A 16,102-nucleotide genomic window follows, 5' to 3' on the forward strand; every position below is an offset into this window, starting at 1 on the left:
TTCGGGAATATCATAATCTAATTACGCGTAATCCGCGATCTGGATTCATGAATTTCGTGATATATCTACAAACTAGATTGACAAATTTCGTGATCTAATTACGCGTAATCTCCGACCTATATTCGCGAAATAAGTGATATAGTTTCGCGTGATCCGTGACCTATTTTTGCGAATTTCGTGATTTAATTTTGCAGAATACGCGACCTAATTTCGCGAATTTCATTATCTAATTTCGCGGAATCCATGATCAAGTTTCACAGAATTTAATTTTATAGAATCCGCGACATTCGGGAAATCTGTGTTCTGATTTCACGTAATCCGCGATTTAGTTTCACGGAATTCACGACCTAGTTTCGGGAATTTCGTGATCCAATTTCGCGGAATCTGTGGTCTAATTACGCGTATTCCGCGAAATACGTCACCACCTTTCGGGAATTTCGTGAACTAATTACGCGTAATCCTCGAAATACGTGACCTACTTTCGGGAATGTTTTGAACTAATTTCGCGTAATCTGTTATCTAATTTTGCGGAATCCGTGATCTATTTTCGCGAGTTAAAATAAAAAAAAATATTAACAAAAAAGAAAAAATATATAAACTGTGTATATTTAAATAGTTAATTTTATAATAAAAATCTGTTTGACAATAATGTGCCTCTTGTGTAAAATCAGTCAGAAGAAATTGATGCTCGAATCAATGTGGATCATGTTGAAAACGAAAGAAATCCAAGAAGAAGAAGAAGAAAAAGAAGAAAAAAAAAAGAAGTAGAGGGAGATATTTGTTTGGCGTTTCCGTGTTCGACAGGAAACTGGAAATACCAGTATATAAACGGAGAAACGACTGGCATGGGAGAGAGAGAGGAAAGAGCTCTCTGAATGAAATGGGCAATAAGCCTGCCGTCAGGGACAAACCGTGAACCTGCGGCGATCCATTATATTCTCACAAACACACTTTAATATATATGTGTGTATATAAATACAAACATTGACTAACACCTAGATAAAGCTCACGAATACTTTTATATAGTCTTAAGTACATCGCTTAATAATACAGGGAGGAAAAAAAGTAACCGTAAAAATGGTAGAAAGTTAACATAAATACTCCTCTGACGGAGCAGCGCGCGGCCGAGGCGTTTAGCAAATTAAAAGTTAATGCAGTATAAGCGATCCCATCGCAAAATTAATTCATGAGCGAAGTTCTCCCTTGTAGCGTACGGTCAATCCGTATCTTCCCTTCGTCTTAACTTACAGCTTTTCACTTCATCCCCCCCCCTCCCCGCTTTCATTGTTCTCAGTATAAACTAAAGCGATTCTCGGAGGGAGAAGAGAAACCCTCTCTTGCGTTTTCTCACACACTACGCTCGTTACAAAACTTAAATTGCTCGACATCGAAAGTTTTACTTTGCTCAATTCTTCCTGTGGTGCAAGCCAAAATGATCTTTGCCTGGAAAGTGTTCTCATTCTTTTCTTCATAGGAAAAAAAAGGTCACTTTCTTGTTCTTGTTAACAATATATTTTTATACAATTCATTTTTTTTGGGGTGGGGGGGGGGAATTGAAAAATTTATATTTGAAATGAAATATATAAACATTTTTCCTTTTTTCATCTCAAAAGGGTATTTTATTATTCTGTCATTTCGCGAATGAGAAGAAAGTGGTGTGCGCTCGCGCAATTCTCCCTTGTTCGCCACATTTTCAGGCTATTAGTCTTTGTCCATTAGCGCCACAACTTCCGCTGGGTTTTCATTAAGGGACCTTTCGTCACGGTCATCTATTATTGCTCACGCACTTTCTTCATTGTCTTTTGTTGGAAAATTCAGTTATATCGCGCAAGAAATTATTTTTTTTTTTTTGCATACATAAATCTGGTGAATTGGATTAAATAATTTTTTTTTAATTTCATTCGTATTCTAAAGAATCATAGTACTAAAAAATGAGAAAACTATTTTTTATCTTGCATTTTTTTTTTAAGTTAGCAACAATTGATTTTTATTTTTCAATTCTTTGACCAAACTATCACTTTTGAAGAAAAAAATTCTTTTTTAACGAAGTAGGAATATTGAAAAATAAAATTATAGAGAAGAAAATAATAAAAGTATCGGGAAAAAAAAAAAAAAAATTTCGCATAAAAAATGGCACAGTCTTAGTGGTGACGGTAGAAACCCCATAGTCGTTTAACAATTCACGGTGCGTCCGCGTTAACAGCGTTACGACAACAAGCTGGAGTTGTAGAAACTTATAACGAGAAAATAATGAACCCGGTTCACCGAGTCTGCTTGGAATGCGACTCGAAGTCCTTGTCTTCGTTCTCTATGCCATTTCTCGCTCTTCATGTCTCTCTCTCTCTCTCTTGCTCTCTCTTTCTTTTTGACTTTACCATAGAGTGTGGTGTCTCTTTTTTCTCTTTTACCCCCTTTTTTAGTTTCCAGTTTCAGTTGCCACCCTCTTTTCCACTGTTCTAGACGTTTTTTCTCTCTCTTTCCCTTCTGATACAGTCTTGTGACTATACATATGTATATACATATAATATTCGCGTCTCTTTCTCACTTGAGTTCTTTTATCTTTTCACTTTTTATTCGTTGCCATTCAGTAAAATCTCTCACAAGCAACCATATATACCATATCCACTTGAGCCATGCAAATTACTGTCCCGCAAACTACTTCACTGTCTCTCTCTCTCTCACTCAGGACTTGTGCCATAACGGTACCATTTCCACCACTTCTCACTCTGTCTCTGCAGGTTAAATTGTCAAGGGCCCTTGTGAACCTGAACGCCCTCTTTGCCCCGGACATATATGAGACCAACGATTTTATGAATATTTTCACAAAATTTATTGTATTTAACCAAAAAAAAGGAAATAAATTTTTTTTATCAGTAGGAAAAAAATATTTATCTGAAACAGCGAAAAGATTTAACTGAAACAAGTAAAACTTTTGCTACTATAGTGAAGCGTACTTTTCCAGGTAAATACCTTTTTTCCATGTTAATACTGATAACAGTTTTTGAAAATATGATTCTATTTTCAAAAATATCATACTGAAGGCAGATATTAAAGTAAATTTTATAAACAAAAATCCATGACAAATTCAAAGCACTATACAATGTTTTTTTTTTTTTTCAATAATCTGTTATCTATTCCTGTAACGATGCCAAAGTTTCGAAAACTCGCACCACGTGGAATATCAAAAGCGCATATGGACCTTTTGAAAAAACTTTGTTCCCAAACAAATGAAATACAAATTACCTTGTGTTTCAATAAAAAAAAAAAATCGAATTTTTGAATATTTTTTGTTTATGAAAGAAATTTTATTAAATCCTTTGGATTATTAAATTCTGTTTAAAGAAAACGATGATATATAATAAGTAAATAAATTAATTAATAAATAAAAAAAACATTGGGAAATAATTTATTTGATTTAAATAATCGGTTACTATTATCAAATAAATATTTATTATTTATTATTATTTATTTAATATTATTTATTATATAATAATTATGGTATCTGTTTCAAATACAGAAATTATTGGTTCAAATATAGTTTATTTAATTCAAATAAAAAATATTTAGTTGAAATAAATATTTATGATAATAGTCAAGTAACTGATTTTTTGAATGAAATAAATTTTTTTTAAATACGAAGTAGAATAACGTGTATAAAGGTATGTTGAAATTTCCTAGACCAGAGAGAGAGAGAGACCCTCTTGATAATATTGCCCTTTACTCTTGACGCTCAATGATAGTTGAATGGTCACGTACTCGGCTCTCTATTTCTGTATATATGTAATAATATACAAATATGCCAATTATCAACTATATAAACTCGATATTGAGAAACATTTAAATTATTTTCTTTAATTACATGAAATTTTAATTAATAATTTTCCAAAAAAATTTTATTTTTTAGTACTGTGACAAATAATTTTTTAGTTACGGGACTAAGTGTACCCTTAAATTCAATGATTTAAAAAAAAAAATTTAATATTTTGGCTCACAAAAATTTCTGATAGATAATATATAATACAGCTCACACAATTTATTCAGAAATTCAATATCTATTATATTAATATTCTAATGCATAATAATATATAGAAAATATGACTCTGAATTAATAATGAATATTTTAAATTAATATTAAGCTGCCAATGAATGTTTCATCTGATGCCATCGAGTCTTCTCATTTCATTTCTCAACATTTTCTCTCCAAAGTTTTCATATAGAAATCTTCTCTCTCTCTCTCTCTATTCGACATTGATTATTCGTTATCGCTATCCAATGCAACCTCGTCCCAGGACGGTAATTAAATTTCCATGCTTCTGATGGGATCACGTAATTTGGAAGTTGATAAAGAATCTTACGTGGGCTGAAGCTTAAAATTAACTATTTCCAACTATTCCCCCGGCATCATTGTCTTTCATAAGAAAATTCATTTAAAATATGTATTGCATTCGGAAAATCAATTAGGTCCAATTCCTGCGAATCTCATTCTTTCTTTCTATGTTTTTTTCACTCAAAAACATTATTAAATTATTAATTATAAATTATTAATAATATATGAAATAATTTTAAATTATTTAATCTAATAGTGAATTTAATTAATTATTAATCCCTAATTTTTAATATCAAATTTGAATATGTTAATAAAATACCTACGGTGAAAATATTTCATGAGAATGTAATTATACTTTTTTCTGTATTTTTTTTTTTTAAACAAACTAGAATTCAAAACAATCATGAGCATGTAAATTCCCCGTTGCGTTTATATAGAAGATAAAATATTCATTTATTAAATATCTAAATTTAATTTTTTTTACAAAAAAAAATAATATTCTGTATAAATTTATCATTTAAAAATTAACAGAATATAAATATATATAAATTTATAAATAATTATTAAAATTGTTTATCAAAACACTTTTAAATTCTTTTTAAAACCCTTTAAATTTTTGATAATTTAAATACAAATTTTGTAGCATGATATAATAATAATTTTAAAAAATCATTAATTATAAATATTATCATGTAAAAATAAATTATTAAATTTATGCATAAATTGGTTCAAATTTTATTAAAATCAATTATAATTTATTAATGAAATAATTTATTTTTAACCTTGATAATTTTTATAATTAGCGATTTATTAAAATTATTATTTATTGATCCACTGGATATACTCACAATCATGTTAGAATTTGCAATTTTTGGTAGAATAATAATTATTTTAGAAAAATTTCATTAAATTATATTAATTTTACATTAATATTAAGTTGAGTTTTAAATTTTCTATAACAACACTATAGAATTTATTTTATCTTCTCCGCGATCCTTTTTTCTCTCTCTCTCTCTCTGTCTTCTGGCAAGGATATTTGAATTTCGGAGATTCCACGTTACCGACGCGCCGGTATAAAAAAAAAAAGGAAAAGGAAAAAAGAATCGTGTCATTGAATATAGAGAAGAAGGACGAGAAGTTTGAGGGGGGTGGAATGGGGAGAGAGTATTTGTATTGAAAAAGGGGGAAATCGAGATTGGTATTTCTTGGAGGAATCTGCCGTCGACAAGTCAAGACAGAAAAGACAGAATGCTTTCTTTACGTCTCGCCGTCATTCACCGGATGTTGAACTGTACACTTTACAAAAGGGGAAGGGGGTGGGTGTATCATACACTATTCTGGATTACGCATTCAGATAGGATATCGAATCGAAGCCCTTTTCTGTGTCCGACAGCGTGTGCTATGCGACACCTCATCATTCTCCCAACGTTCACCTAAGGATTCTTCAGTTTGTGGTAGTGGTGATGGTATTCCCTTATATCATTCTCTATTTTCACTCTACGTATACTGAAAATGATTCCTTTTTTTTCGTTTGGCAAAGAAAAAAAATTATTTTTAATTTTTACATTTTTTTAAATTCATTCCATTTTTTTGTTTTTCTATTTGTTAATTAGATTATTTGCTCAGTTTTTTATTTACTATTTTATTGTTCATTTTTTTTATTAACTAGTTTATTAATTATTTGCCTTTTTTCACTTACTATTTACGAATTAAAATTATTGATATTTGTTTGAATTAAATTAAATTTTCCCCTAATTACATTGACATTCATAAAATTTATAATTATCAATTCTATTTCAGTTATACAGAAATTTATAAATTCACAAACTTTTGAAAGAAGATTAATAAATTATAAATTACCCACAAGCATAAAATTATTTATAAATTTTTTTTTTTATATTTTATTCTTCCTATGGGAAATTATGTAAATCAAATTGTATCACGAACAAAAATATATTAAGTAAAAAAAATTTTCCACTTTTCAAGCATTTACATTTGAATTCTCCTGAAGGGAAAGAGAAAGAGTGCAATTAAACACATTCCGAATTCTTCCTTTGTTCCTTCATCTTCGTTTTTTTCTTTTATTTTTCCTTTGTGACCTTTTTTTTTTACTAAAAATTTTTTTTCCCGAATCTCCGTTGTCATGACCATGCGGACAACACAATACAACACAGCAATGTGGTTGTTTTCGTAATTATTTCGAATGCGCAACTTGTTTCAATCCCTTGAAAGCTGTGCTCTGCTTTCTTGTAACCAGCATCTCGCATTTCAATGTAATCCAGTTGTGGGAGAACGAGAGAAAGAAAGAGAGAGAGAGAGAGAGTTTTCTGTCTCAAGGGACATCAAGGACGCTTTTAAAACTTAAAACTCGAAAAAAACTTTTAATCCGCGGTCTACTGAAACTGAGACTAAGAACATATAACTTTTTTGAAAAGAGAAAGACAGAAAAAAGGGGGTGTGAGAGTGAAACAAAGTTGCCAGTCGAAATGTCACAATGATTTTTATGCAAACGCTTAAATAATAAAATTAGTTGGTCCGTTAATACTTTTCTCTCTTTCTCTCTCGCGTACAGCCGGGGGCTTTTATACGGTTAATTTAATGATTTTCGTTATTGGTTTCGCCACCATAAAGCTATCCTTGCACATCTGTTGCCCACATCGATTTTAATATCGTTTTGCTAGCCTGAAGCTATTTTTGCAACTTTACGCCACACAATTTCATTATATAGTTCGAGAAAATTTGCTTCTGATTGGAGAAAATATAGTTTTTTTTTTTAAATTTTATTTTACTTTTGGCACGCGAACGTCCAAAGCTTTAGTTTTGCTCTCTCTCTCATTAGTATTCTTCTCCGTCTTACAGTCACTTATCTTATGGTTGCTTCGTTCCAACATTTTATCGCCTCATGTCTTCAAAGTTGCTCACACAACAAATTACCCGATATCCATCATTTATATGACTTTCTTCCTATGTGGCTCGAATAATTTTCAATTTCTTCATTTAAAAAAAGAAAAAAAAATGCTCAAAAATTTCCAAAATACAATTTTGTTTATATAAAATATTTTTTACTATTATATTTCTAAATAAAATTTTCATCTAAAAATTATTTTATTAAAAAATTTAAAATATAATAATAATACTAAATATTTTAAAATCGAAAATAACTTAATTATTCACATGGAAAATGGACCTAATTTTTAATGTAAAATATGCAAAGGTTTAAGAATTTTTAATCTTGAAATTGTAAAAACATGTTCTTATTGAAAATTGACTAAATTATTAATCTTGAGTCAAATTATTCTACTATCGACGAATTTTCTTATATATACATAAGAGTTGGACATAAAAATAAAGTGGAATCAATTAAATTTATTCGATATTAATACTTTTAAAATGCAAATCACATCACTTTTGAATATTTCAATTTTCATCTGTTTTATTTTTAAAAAATGCATTAATCATTTAATATTCAATCTCCATAGCTAGAATTGATTTATAAAGAAAGATTCATTTTTAAATTAGATTCACAATTATCACTTATTGGGTAAAATTAATTTTTCATATAAAAAAAAAACAAAAAAAAAATAATATAAATAAATATTATTTAAATAAATAATAAATACAAAAAAAAATTAAAATATTATTCCCTGTACTCTAATAAATAAAATAAATATAATACAGATTGAAAAAGAATTTATTTGGACCAAATAATTTTTATTTAAATCATATTTAAAATAAATATTTTTCAATTGATTCAATAATTATATTTGATACAATTTTTTTTTAATTTTTTAATAATATAATTTTATAAATTATATAAATTATATAAATTTCTATAAAATTTTAAAAATCTTTTTAATTTAAAACATTTTCTCCCCAATATATAAAATGTATTACAATTATATTAACTTCCTCCATGGAGACAGCCTAATTTCACTTATGAATTTCTTTTTCAAGTTTTCTCCGCACGTTTCTACAATTCCTTATTTCTTTCTTTTTTCACCCAGAAAGCCAACATATTTTATACGTTTAATTCACTGGCGACTTTCTTTTAGAGAAGTTCCAAAGAAGCCTTGAGTGAATCGAACCTATACTTCCTAGCTTGAAGTGAAGCGAAAAGAAAGAGAAAAAGAGAGAGAGAGAGAGAGAGTGAAAAAAAAGGAGAAAAATGTAATTCAGTCCGTCCAAAAGACAAATTGCTGGGGCTTTATTTATCGAACGAGTTTCAACGTTATCCATATCCCTATTTAACGGCTTCGCTCAATTTCACTTTGAATGCATCCTTCAAAAAGTTTTTTGGCTCCATAAAATTTTACATGGGGTATATCCGATTCTCGGGAGACATTATTTTATTCTCTCATGAATATAAAATTTTTCAAACGTGTGTATGTATATATATATATATATATATATATAAAAGAAGGCAAAGCAAGAAAAAAAAATGGAGAAGTGAATCCGATTTCATGTGATTTAAGTGAACAGTACGATTCACGAATATCAAATTGAAGGAAAGAAAATTTTTTAAAGGCTTCCAAATAGAGAGGAAAGTTTGACAGTTTTAGAAACTTATCGGTTACTTCTTTGACCCTTTTTCTTTATTCGTCCCGCCACTTTCTATGGCAATGATTCTTTCGTTTTTTTTTTCATTTTTTTTTTTTTATAGTAGATTTTCAAAACCGTCACCTAAAAAAAGGGTAAAGCATAGTAAAAAAAAAAAAAAGAGGAAATACATGATTGGTTTTTCGACTCTTGGGACAGTTGACCTTTTCAAACCTTATGTTCTCTCTTTCTCTTTATGACTATTTTCACAATTCCCCAAAGTACTTTTCAAATCATTACTAACTGGATAACAAATCAACTTTTTTTATATACAATAGTTTTTCACTTTTTGTTGATACTTTTTAATTTTTCCGAAATAAATTTTTTTACATCAAAGAAATTTGTACCAAACAAAAAAAAATGATTTCTTTTAAAAAAAACCTTTTTTCTCATTGTATGAAGGAAAGAAATGCAAATGTAAAATATACAAAGAAGAGAGAAACAGCTATAAAATAAAACATTTCCTCTGGAAAAATTACAAAAAAAAAAAAAAATATTACAAAGATTTAATTGCAATATTAAATTTCAAGCGTAAAGATAGAAGGTTTAAGGCACGGTAATATAATTTCAAAAAAAAAGTACTTATGTCGCAGAACATAAAGAGTAATCTAGTGACAACAAATTTTACGTCGAAAAATAGTAGCAAGCTTTTACTTTGCAAATTGTTGTAATTTAGACTCTTGGTGTCTTTAGTCTTTCTCACTCTGTCTCTCTTTCTCTGAATTATCTTAACGTATACCGAAAACTTGAAGCGCATCTCCGCGGACGAATCGCACGATACCCAAGGCGGTTATACCAAGAAGAACTTTTTCGCGAGCGCGGAATCTCGACCATTCACTGTTTTCACGGAACTTTTGCGATGCGGAATTTTCGCAATCTTCATGTTCCGGTTTTTGCTCTTATATATTAATGTTCGTTTCGCACAAGAAACTGCTCTCTCTCTCTCTCTCTCTCTCTCTCTCTCTCTCTCATTCTTTCTCCCTCCCAAGAAATTGAACTCTAAATGAATTAAAAAACAATAGCAGAGTGTAAGATTCCTTGCAATAATAAAAGCTCCATAATTATACTTTCATTGAAAATTCATTTTAAAAAAATTTTAATTACATTTTTTGAAAAAAAAATTTTGTAATTTAAAAAAATCAAAGAAAAGGAGAATAAAGAAACATTTTTATATTACAAAAAAAAATATAATTTTAGAAAATTTAAATGTCAATAAGTTTAGTGATTTGTTTCAAGAGTCAGCTCTCTCTCTCTCTCTCTTTTTCTCTATTGGCGCGTGTTCGGTATTGAAACTCATATAGAAGAAGTTTGAACAAAGTCTCGGATAAAAATCGTGATCTCAGAGAAAAGCGATTTTTCGCTTACTCTTCAACGTTATTATTACTTCTTGGTATAACTTGCCTTGAAAAATACACTTTTACAAAGCTCTTTTATCTCTACATATATGCCAACAAAAAGAGATTTTTAGGGTAAATTTTGAAAAAAAATTTTGCATAGAAAAATAAAAATTAATTACATTTCAATTATTTCATTTTTCAAATTTACGATATGATTAATGTTTAATTATCCTGGTTGAAACTATCTCTATATACTAAAATTATCAAATTGATCCAAATTTTTTTTATTAATTTGATATTCTTAGTATCAATTTGATATTTTTAAATTAACTGTGATAATTTATAATTTCTATTTTATCGTTAAAAATTGTAGAATATGTAAAAATATATTTTTTTCCAATATTTAATACTTTTAATTATAATTTAATTTTTAATATATCAATTTTATTAATAAAGAGATGTCTCAAAATATTCTTCTTTTTTCCAATAATTATCACTGTTAATTATAATTTACTAATTTTAAACATAATTTTAAGCAAAAAAATGTAAGAAAATTATTTTACTCTTTTTTAAAAATTTTTATACAGAAAAAAATTAGAGATTAAAATACTCGACTATTATCAAATAAATATTTCTTATTATTTCAGTCAATTTTGTTTTAAATAAAAAAAATTATTGGTCCAATTTAATTGAAATAAAAATTATTTGGTTCAAGTAAATATTTATTTCACCGAACTAATTATTTTAATGAAATAAATTTGTTGTTTTCATTGCATATGATAAAAAGACGAATGTATAATTTCCTATATAATAAAAAAAAAAATATTAACACCAAGTCAAGATGCGACAAAAAAAGCGTAATCCAAGAAATTCAGTTTGTGAGGTGAGGGGGAAGGGGTATAACCATTATCGGACACACGTGAACCGGTGGAAACAGCCTGCCGCGGTTGAAACCTGAGATGAGATGATTCTCGTCGACTTTTCCCTATACTTGAACGCACAGCGTGTGCCGCATCCCTCACTTGCCAGACGATATTGGTTTACATCCACACGAACAAATTTCTCTACTTTCAACACACATTTTTTATATGTATGTATGTGTTGAGAATCCCAACTTTCATGTGAAAGCGAACATACATATATACACACACAAAAGACAAACAAAAAAAAAAGTGTATTGTTTCGAAAACACACAAAAGCAGTATATTGAAATTGTTGCGGCAAATTGATTTCCCTTTTTCACCCTCAAAAACTTGTCAAGTTAAATAAAAAAAAAATCGTACTTGTTTTGTAAAAAAAAGGGCAAATGAGTAAACTAAGGAATTAGGAGTGACTGATTAAAACTTGCCTTTACTACTGGAATATTCGATGACTAAAATTATGTTATTATTTTACCACTGATTTCAAAATCCGAAAAAAAGTTTGAATAAAATTTAATTTTACTACTGCTGTTGCACAAATTTTGCCTGACTAAAGTTGGTTTTTACTACAACTACTACTACTAAAATGAAGAAAATTTCGTGTCTGACTAAAACAAACATTTACTACTGCGACGAAATTATAATTGCAAAATTTGACAAGAATATGTCTTGTCTGACTAAAATTTACTGTTAAAATTTACTGACAGAAAATTAAAATTTCAATACAATGTCTAAGCACGAAAAATTTTTTGAATTTCCAACTAACAAAAATTGTTTTTTACTCCTAAACATAAAAATCCTGTTATTTCTAAGCATTTGTCTGACTAAAATTATCATCTACTACTAAAATAAAAAATTTTTGTCTAAATCTGAATTACTAAATATGTGAAACAGTTTAAATTAGTAATTCACTTATTCCTTTTAATATTTTCTATTTGAAGAAATTTTCCTTACAATTACCATCTTTTTTTTTGAGTGAGAGAGAAAAAAATTTTCGAATTCAATATCGCTTAAGCTGCGTGTGCACTCGAAATCGAGGAATAGCAAAGGTTAAGCTATAAACCAGCTTTGACATAAATCTGATGGCAATAAGCTTCTTTTATAACTTTTGTGCGTTATAACTTTAAATCGTTCATTGAAAACAAATAATGTATAAGAAGTTTCAAATATATGTCAAAAGGAACTTTACTTCTTCACTGACAAGATGTCAAGTAGCTCAAATATATATATATTTCCATTCTATAAAGTTGTATTATTTATTTTACAGACCTGTAAGTATTTATACATTTATGTAATACTTACAATAATAAATTACATTGAAAATATATAAAAATTGCACTACCCAAATAGTACCTAAATAGTACCAAAATAATACAAAAATAGTACAGAAAGAGTAGCAAAATGGTACCAAACTAGTATCCAAATAGTAGTATAATATTACATCAATACTTGTGAAAATTATATTCCTGTCCGCATTTCTATATCGATATTGTGATTTTTAGACAACATTGCGCGACATAAAAGCTTTGTGTATATATACATATAGTTTTGTCTGAAATAGGCGAGGACGAAACTGGTGTTGCACCACTACTTCGTTAATGAAAGTGATATAACTTGCAGAATGAGATGCAAATGGCTCGGATGTGGTTCAAAAGCAGATACAACTTGCGACTTTTTATACTCAACGTTTCTCACACCCAAGAAGAGTATGACTTTTTTTTCTCATTGAATCATGTGTGTGTCTTTGTTACCTCTAAAAAAACCTTCTCAGAAGATTACATTATACCGAAATATAACAGAATATGTAAATTTTCATCTCGAGAGATATTCACATATATAAAATAAATCTAGGTCGGTCAAGTTCACATCGATTGCGATCATCGAAACTTAAAAAACCAAGATACTACATAAACACAACAAAAAATTACAAAAAACATCAAAAAAACATAATACTTAACAAAAAAAATTAAGTTGAACCCCAAATTAAATTAAAAAAAGCACCATAGTGCAATCCCCTACATTGAAATTTTTCAAAAAAATAAAATCTCATTACACACACATCTTATTTGAAAAAGAGTTGCTTTAAAGGTGAAAATAGGGGTCTTCCTCTACTCGTATTTGGCTGTCAATTTTTTTCTACACTTTTATGTGTATTTTGTGCAAGAAAATGCAATAAAATAGTCCGCCTAAGAAAAATTGAATTATATTGGGAACTTTTTTATAATTTTGGTTTTTTTGGTAAAATGACTTTTAGGTGGTAATAGGTGTCTTCCTCTACTCGTATTTGGCTGTCAATTTTTTCCTACACTTTTATGTGTATTTTGTGCAAGAAAATGCAATAAAATAGTCCGCCTAAGAAAAATTGAATTATATTGGGAACTTTTTTATAATTTTGGTTTTTTTGGTAAAATGACTTTTAGGTGGTAATAGGTGTCTTCCTCTACTCGTATTTGACTGTCAATTTTTTCCTACACTTTTATGTGTATTTTGTGCAAGAAAATGCAATAAAATAGTCCGCCTAAGAAAAATTGAATTATATTGGGAACTTTTTTATAATTTTGGTTTTTTTGGTAAAATGACTTTTAGGTGGTAATAGGTGTCTTCCTCTACTCGTATTTGGCTGTCAATTTTTTTCTACACTTTTATGTGTATTTTGTGCAAGAAAATGCAATAAAATAGTCCGCCTAAGAAAAATTGAATTATATTGGGAACTTTTTTATAATTTTGGTTTTTTTGGTAAAATGACTTTTAGGTGGTAATAGGTGTCTTCCTCTACTCGTATTTGGCTGTCAATTTTTTTCTACACTTTTATGTGTATTTTGTGCAAGAAAATGCAATAAAATAGTCCGCCTAAGAAAAATTGAATTATATTGGGAACTTTTTTATAATTTTGGTTTTTTTGGTAAAATGGCTTTTAGGTGGTAATAGGTGTCTTCCTCTACTCGTATTTGGCTGTCAATTTTTTTCTACACTTTTATGTGTATTTTGTGCAAGAAAATGCAATAAAATAGTCCGCCTAAGAAAAATTGAATTATATTGGGAACTTTTTTATAATTTTGGTTTTTTTGGTAAAATGACTTTTAGGTGGTAATAGGTGTCTTCCTCTACTCGTATTTGGCTGTCAATTTTTTTCTACACTTTTATGTGTATTTTGTGCAAGAAAATGCAATAAAATAGTCCGCCTAAGAAAAATTGAATTATATTGGGAACTTTTTTATAATTTTGGTTTTTTTGGTAAAATGACTTTTAGGTGGTAATAGGTGTCTTCCTCTACTCGTATTTGGCTGTCAATTTTTTTCTACACTTTTATGTGTATTTTGTGCAAGAAAATGCAATAAAATAGTCCGCCTAAGAAAAATTGAATTATATTGGGAACTTTTTTATAATTTTGGTTTTTTTGGTAAAATGACTTTTAGGTGGTAATAGGTGTCTTCCTCTACTCGTATTTGGCTGTCAATTTTTTTCTACACTTTTATGTGTATTTTGTGCAAGAAAATGCAATAAAATAGTCCGCCTAAGAAAAATTGAATTATATTGGGAACTTTTTTATAATTTTGGTTTTTTTGGTAAAATGACTTTTAGGTGGTAATAGGTGTCTTCCTCTACTCGTATTTGGCTGTCAATTTTTTTCTACACTTTTATGTGTATTTTGTGCAAGAAAATGCAATAAAATAGTCCGCCTAAGAAAAATTGAATTATATTGGGAACTTTTTTATAATTTTGGTTTTTTTGGTAAAATGACTTTTAGGTGGTAATAGGTGTCTTCCTCTACTCGTATTTGGCTGTCAATTTTTTCCTACACTTTTATGTGTATTTTGTGCAAGAAAATGCAATAAAATAGTCCGCCTAAGAAAAATTGAATTATATTGGGAACTTTTTTATAATTTTGGTTTTTTTGGTAAAATGACTTTTAGGTGGTAATAGGTGTCTTCCTCTACTCGTATTTGGCTGTCAATTTTTTTCTACACTTTTATGTGTATTTTGTGCAAGAAAATGCAATAAAATAGTCCGCCTAAGAAAAATTGAATTATATTGGGAACTTTTTTATAATTTTGGTTTTTTTGGTAAAATGACTTTTAGGTGGTAATAGGTGTCTTCCTCTACTTGTATTTGGCTGTCAATTTTTTCCTACACTTTTATGTGTATTTTGTGCAAGAAAATGCAATAAAATAGTCCGCCTAAGAAAAATTGAATTATATTGGGAACTTTTTTATAATTTTGGTTTTTTTGGTAAAATGACTTTTAGGTGGTAATAGGTGCCTTCCTCTACTCGTATTTGGCTGTCAATTTTTTTCTACACTTTTATGTGTATTTTGTGCAAGAAAATGCAATAAAATAGTCCGCCTAAGAAAAATTGAATTATATTGGGAACTTTTTTATAATTTTGGTTTTTTTGGTAAAATGACTTTTAGGTGGTAATAGGTGTCTTCCTCTACTCGTATTTGGCTGTCAATTTTTTTCTACACTTTTATGTGTATTTTGTGCAAGAAAATGCAATAAAATAGTCCGCCTAAGAAAAATTGAATTATATTGGGAACTTTTTTATAATTTTGGTTTTTTTGGTAAAATGACTTTTAGGTGGTAATAGGTGTCTTCCTCTACTCGTATTTGGCTGTCAATTTTTTCCTACACTTTTATGTGTATTTTGTGCAAGAAAATGCAATAAAATAGTCCGCCTAAGAAAAATTGAATTATATTGGGAACTTTTTTATAATTTTGGTTTTTTTGGTAAAATGACTTTTAGGTGGTAATAGGTGTCTTCCTCTACTCGTATTTGGCTGTCAATTTTTTTCTACACTTTTATGTGGATTTTGTGCAAGAAAATGCAATAAAATAGTCCGCCTAAGAAAAATTGAATTATATTGGGAACTTTTTTATAATTTTGGTTTTTTTGGTAAAATGACTTTTAGGTGGTAATAGGT

This window comes from Leptopilina boulardi, unplaced genomic scaffold (assembly GCF_019393585.1).
Source record: "Leptopilina boulardi isolate dan_hultmark-lab unplaced genomic scaffold, ZJU_Lbou_2.1 LbouV2_123, whole genome shotgun sequence".
In the NCBI taxonomy this organism is placed as follows: Eukaryota; Metazoa; Arthropoda; class Insecta; order Hymenoptera; family Figitidae; genus Leptopilina; species Leptopilina boulardi.